The sequence below is a fragment of the Photinus pyralis genome, unplaced genomic scaffold (assembly GCF_008802855.1).
Source record: "Photinus pyralis isolate 1611_PpyrPB1 unplaced genomic scaffold, Ppyr1.3 Ppyr1.4_LG3b, whole genome shotgun sequence".
Taxonomy (NCBI): Eukaryota; Metazoa; Arthropoda; class Insecta; order Coleoptera; family Lampyridae; genus Photinus; species Photinus pyralis.
Window position 1 is genome coordinate 23,982,167 of NW_022170510.1, and position 6,182 is coordinate 23,988,348.

Genomic DNA, 6,182 nt, shown 5'->3' on the forward strand with positions numbered 1-6,182 from the left:
AAACTATCAACTTTTCGAAAATAACCTCCCTATCTTATATCTTATCGGCGTGGTAAAGAGTGTAACGTTAATGAGGGCAGAGATATACATAGTTTGTAAGTATGCCTTTGCGATTAGCAATCTGTCAAGACCTTTAAAGCCGCAAATAGTTTCCGCCAACTTCAAAAAACCTTCACGATTCTTTAAGGACCTGCCCTATGTTCGTGTGTATCTGTGACCACAGGGACCCGCTGTTAATAACTCCCTTACGACGAATGAGTAGCTCCAGTGCTAAATTAAACAATTATGGCTCAACGTACCTCCTATCATATCATACCACTGTAATAATACGAATATTAAGGAATTCGAATTGTGCAAACTTTAGCGCTTTAATTTTGTTTCAGCGACATCTAACGCATAAATCCATAAGCGTCATATTAGAGTTTTAAACGATACATGTTTATACTGCTCCGCAATAGAGGGCGCTTTTAAGTATACCTAAATTTGTTTCCCAAAAAATGCATAAGGTTAGCAATCTGTGTATGTGTAGATCTGTGCTACTGCGTAGAAATGATCGTTTAAAACTCTGACAACAAGCTATAAGGAAACCTATACTCTGTTTTTAAACTAAGAGGAGTAAATTGAAAAGTCTGATTTACATCCGAAAAAGTTACTAAATTTAGTAACATTTGGGCAATTGTTTTAAGTATGATACATACGTACACATGTGCATTATGGGTTGCCTACTACATAAGGCATACATTATAAAAAAATGCAGTGTTGATCATTTTTATGGCTTTTTAATACACTTTACCCTACACAATTTGGTTGGCAAGAAATTTTAATTATTATGTAGACATAAATGCAATCATTTTATAAAATCAAAAGGTGCTAGCTACAATATATTGTAAAGTTACAGCATTTTCTGGAATTTCACTAAGAAAGATGCAAACCATTCTTCAGACACTTCCGCATTCATTTCTTCGTGATAAGGATGTTTTTCTTCCTTCAAAAAGTAGTAGAACCTCGTTTACGAAACTGTTCTCAGAGCCAACATGTAAAATAATGAGACGTTTCCCTTTTCCAGAAGGATTTTTTAAACCGGTAGACAATCCTTCCTCAAACGCTTGTCGTCGAGTACGAACGTTATCATCAGTCCACACTGTTTTGTATGGCCTTCATTTAACCATGTTTCATCTAAGTAATATATGACTCGTCCTTGGTTCCTATATTGTTTAATAGATTTTAAATGCTTTCGTCTCCATCTTATTATGTTGTCACGTTCAAGTAGATGAAGGACACATTTGTGATAAATCTTCACGACTATTGATTTTGTCCAACGTGGGAAGTTCATTGAGGTAGAAAAAGTTGTGAATAATTTGACGAACTGATGATTTTATGCTTTCGTCAAATTGCGGTACCAAAGGTGGGCGACCCCCCGAACGTTTAGAAGGTGTTACAGCTCCCGTTTTCTTATACTCCTTTATTGTTCGGTAAACCGTGGATTTTGCAATTCCTATATAAAAAAGTGTGCGTGTTAAATTAACATTTAATGTGTATTTCGTTTCTTACCTGCGCCTTCATCAATTTTTGCAACAATGGTAACCATCTTTGTGCCAGGGTCATCAGTTAACATCTGTTTACCTATATAAGTTGAGTATGCACTGCTTTTCTGAGATCGATAAATGCCCCAAATTAAGACGCGTACGCTTTTTTACAGGTGAAATGTTCGCTTTACTAAGTACTTGGCGTGGAATCCATATTTCGAAGTATTTGCACCAACAAAATCAAGTACAGGTACCCGGTTTAGTTCTAATAAGAACTGACTGTTTAATTGAAATTTGAACAAGAGTTAAAACACACGAAAAGGGCAAAATTAAATAAAATACGAATAACACAATTGTAAATGACACAGCGAATAACGATGTCAACTGAATTGTCAAGATCCTCAAATTGCGTCTGTGTAAAAACGGCGCCGTATAAGCCAATCACAATGCAGATTTTTCGCGGGAGCTATTTAAATCACTCCTCTTAGTTTAAAAACGGACTATAATGCCTCCCAAATTCAAAAAGAAATTTGGAAAATGGTATAGTAAGTGTAAAGTATGGTACAAGAATAAAAATGTACACATAAAGGTAACCATTAATCATTAAATTGTGTTTGACAATTTAGCGTGTATACTGTCACTGTTTGTCCCGAGTCGCGTTTTTCTCCCTCCGGGGGCATCCAATAAGACAATGTGATCGAAATTCGAATCAAATTTTTAGTAATTTTGAATGTATTGACGAAACAATGCCGGGTTTGTGAATTTCATTGGAAAACTGACTTTAGCGATGTAACCCGTAACATCACTCGCTGATTGATAAAAGTATTTGCATTATGCTTTCGTTACATAGGCACTATGACATTATTAGATGAGAAAGTTTAAGGGTATAGAAATCTGCGTATTGTGCAGTGCAACCAATATCAGATTCGCTGCGAAATAACCTACCTTCGAATCAAATTAGAAGTGAGCTGGGGCGCTACACTACGCAACAAACAGTTGAGTAACTTCGTAACCTATTAAAAAATCCTACAGGTTTAATGAACCAATCTCGAAGGTGTACTACTTTCTAAATACATTAAACCTTATCATAATACCGCATAAGGGTCACGCTCAAATCTGAATTGGCGCCTGATCTCGTTTAGCTCTATACCTAATACCGTCGACCTTTATAAACGTATAACACATAAGGTCAGTACTTGAGTTTATCTAACAATTTCGTAAAGTGTAGGAAGGAAGCTAATAGAAAGACAACAAATCGTGCCATAGGGAAACTTTTAGTTTAGGTTACGTTATATTTTAAAATTTTATTTTATCTGGTAGTCAAAGTAAAATTGCACATTTCTGGTTGCTTGAGAGATACTGTCATAAAGAGATTGATTCTTTATATGTACACATCATTTACATTTTTCTCACACGCTATGCGTATTTTTGAAATGGTCATGTGGTTTTGAGAATAATTGAACTATTATGTAGCTAAAACGCAACGCTTTTAGTGTCTTAGCGATTTAATCATCCGTAATTACAAATGTTTGGGTATACATGTAAATCCCGTCAACAGTCAAGAGTTTGACAACGAGCAAATTATAGTCTATTAAATTAAGTGAGTATTTATTGGTATGAGACCTTCCCTTCGCTCTGGATCTGGACGTGCCTGAGGAACCACAGACCACTTCACTCCGTTCAAGACATTTGGTCAGAAAGGGACACATTTTTCACAACTCGATCAATTGCAATGCACTTGGTGAGAGGTCTAGGACGTAGTATCCATTTCATCTGTTTATCGCCGTATAAAAACATATGAACGTAATTTTATACCGAACGTAAATTTAATTACCTGATTTATTTATTTACAATTAATTAATAATGAAATTCTTAAATGGATTGATTTATCACAGTTTTATTATGTGTCTTAACCAATGTTCTTGGTGTTATAGAGGGCATAAATCCTTGTAACATTTACTTCTTATTCGGTTGGTGTAATGTGTTGTGTTAACAAAAATAATGAAATGTTGACTTCCTGATTTCCGGTACTCAGCTGCTTTATCGTCTTTTTCGTCTCTTGGACCATCCTTTCTACCTGTTTGACGATATATGGTGCGGTGTTTGTCACGTCGGACGAATTCCGATTACCTCTCCTCCGGCAGCCCTTGCGTTGCTTTTTCAGCTCAGAGGACGGTTTTTGCCATATCTGTAACAGATAAAAACACAAATGGATCTGGCTAACTTCAAAGACTAATTTACAGTAGACATGTATCTAAATGTCTTCGTATAACCAAGCTAATCTGAAGAATACAACGTAATCAACCTATAACATGATTCGGCGTGGTAAAAGTATAACGTAGGCAAGATCGGAGTGCGGAAGATGTGTTCTTCGGTAACGACAAAAAGTATGTACCTATAAAGTCAGAAATATCTAAGCGATTCACAAGTGCAAAGGTTTCATTAATACTTTCAGGAACAATCGTTCAAGTGTAAGCAACTTCGATATAAGTAGGTTACGTGATGTCTCACATAAGATGGAGATGGAATTTTCCAATGGAACTTCCTTGTTGTGCAATAAAGAGGAATCCAAAATTATGTGGTTTCCACAAATGATGGAGACAGCAATAATCAGCAGATAGATAATAATGAAGAAAAGCAATAAAAAGGCTAAAAAATCATTGTTCAAAGTCAAGGTTAATACGCCATTGTAGGTACGAGTATATACCGTAAACGGCCTTAGAATTAGTAAATATTTCCCCATAAGCGTTTCGATGAAGCATAGAACCAAATCACAAGAAAAAAACAGGGATAACGAAAGTCAAAGAAAAATTGGATGAGTCTTATTTTCAAGTAACGATTGAATCTGGTTCAGTACAGGGAATGCGTACGCAGTCAGAATTAAAGAAAGCGGAAACATGTGCACGACCTCCAGCGGCGAAAATAAAGAACTATTGTAAATGAAACCTACTTCTAAACTAAATGGAAATACATAGATGGCGTAAGAAACTTAAACGAGAGTATATTAAAATTGTGGAGGAAAAGAGCGTTACAACATATCGACACGTTGTCATAGGGGTATGCGTCATGTTGAATTTACAGATACTTACACTACCATTATACAAGAAGTCGCTTGCTTCGTGACAGATGTGCCTATGAGTTAATATGAAATAGCCAGATCAAAATAGACGTAAAAATACTGATCAAATAACAAAAACTCCGACAGAGCTGAATTTTGGTAGAAACCTTGGTTCCCATAGTTCCCTTAGATCCCATGTGTGCTAAAAAAGTTATTCAAGGTCAAAGGTCAAAATTTTCGGTTTTTTGGATTTTTCTCGACAAATGAAGTGTTATCAAACCTATAGCTGAGAGAAATGTCGTAGATTTCGTAGATCATAAAATACAAAAATAGTTCTTATGCTTTTTCTTCTCAGAATCACCATTCTTAAGATATTGCCGATCTAAGGGTTGAAGGATTTACATTCCGCATAATATGCAAACATGTGCCACGTATATACACAGCCAGTCACCTTATAAGTAAAAGCGCTTATTTGTGTCTCTTATATTATGTACCAATAAAATATACAATTCAGAGAACATACACTCAAAAGATATTCAGGCCCTTATCCAGTCCCTTCTACCGCATGGCCTTGATCAAATTCTGCTTACTCTATTGTCCGCGTGGCAAACGCTCATAACTTGTTCTTTTAAAGTCGCTTAAGTGAAATACTTTAGTGTTGAATGTTCCTTTCTAGGGAATACGCGTGTTTATTGCCAGCGTCTACTATTACTGCCAATTAATATTATCAAAAAATTTCAAAATTGTGCTTTATTTTCAATAAACTTTTGGCTGTAGGTGAATCTGTTAAGGTCAGGTTATACAGAGCGCACGCTGCCGTTATATATGTATAGTGGCCACACAGAAACCGGTCTAAAGTAGGCGATCTAGTCTATATTTGTCGTTTATCGAGTGTAATTGGTTGTTATCATTTTTTTTTACTTAAATTTTGTCACAGTGTTTTTTGTCAAGTATATATATTTAAAAAATGTCTATCAATTCTTCCGACGAAGGCGAGGTACTTCTTTCGTTTGCATTAACTCAAGGGCGCAAGAGGAAATGGGGCCAATGCACTCTCGAACGAGAGAAATCAATCTCTCAGTGTGATCAGACATCCTGTGATCTATAAGCACAACTCAAAAAAACTTGTGGGACCGCGCGATTTCTGTAAAATTTTACAACCGCTTCTGTTTGACAGGTACAATACATTTACATAGAATACAAATATCGCAGACCGCACTCTCTCTGGCAGGGTTTTTACAGTTATTAGTCGTGGAATGAAAACTTTGATTGATGCAAATATCGAATGAGCTTATGTTGTGGCGATGAAGCGGATGAACATCCTTCATCCAGCAAGAAGAAGGGGAAGAAGAAGAAGAAGAACAAGAAATCTAAGAAGACATAACTGTTGAAGTCCAATTTGAAGAGTACGAATTAAATTACAATATTCACAGAAAACAGAACCACAGTTTAATGTATATATCAATTGCAAAATCTATAATCATCATGCCGTAAATACAGTATTTTCCCATAAAAATCCGTCATAAAAAATCATGGAGTAGGCCTACCGGGGAAACCACGTTAAAAAAACGTACCAAGTAACCGGCGGTGTGGAAATG

The 6,182-nt window shown here is 36.0% G+C and overlaps 1 pseudogene; it reads right to left on the reverse strand.

The window, feature by feature from the left end:
• Nucleotides 1–938: 938 nt before the first annotated feature.
• LOC116166426 lies at nucleotides 939–1,766 on the reverse strand (annotated as a pseudogene).
• Nucleotides 1,767–6,182: the final 4,416 nt, after the last annotated feature.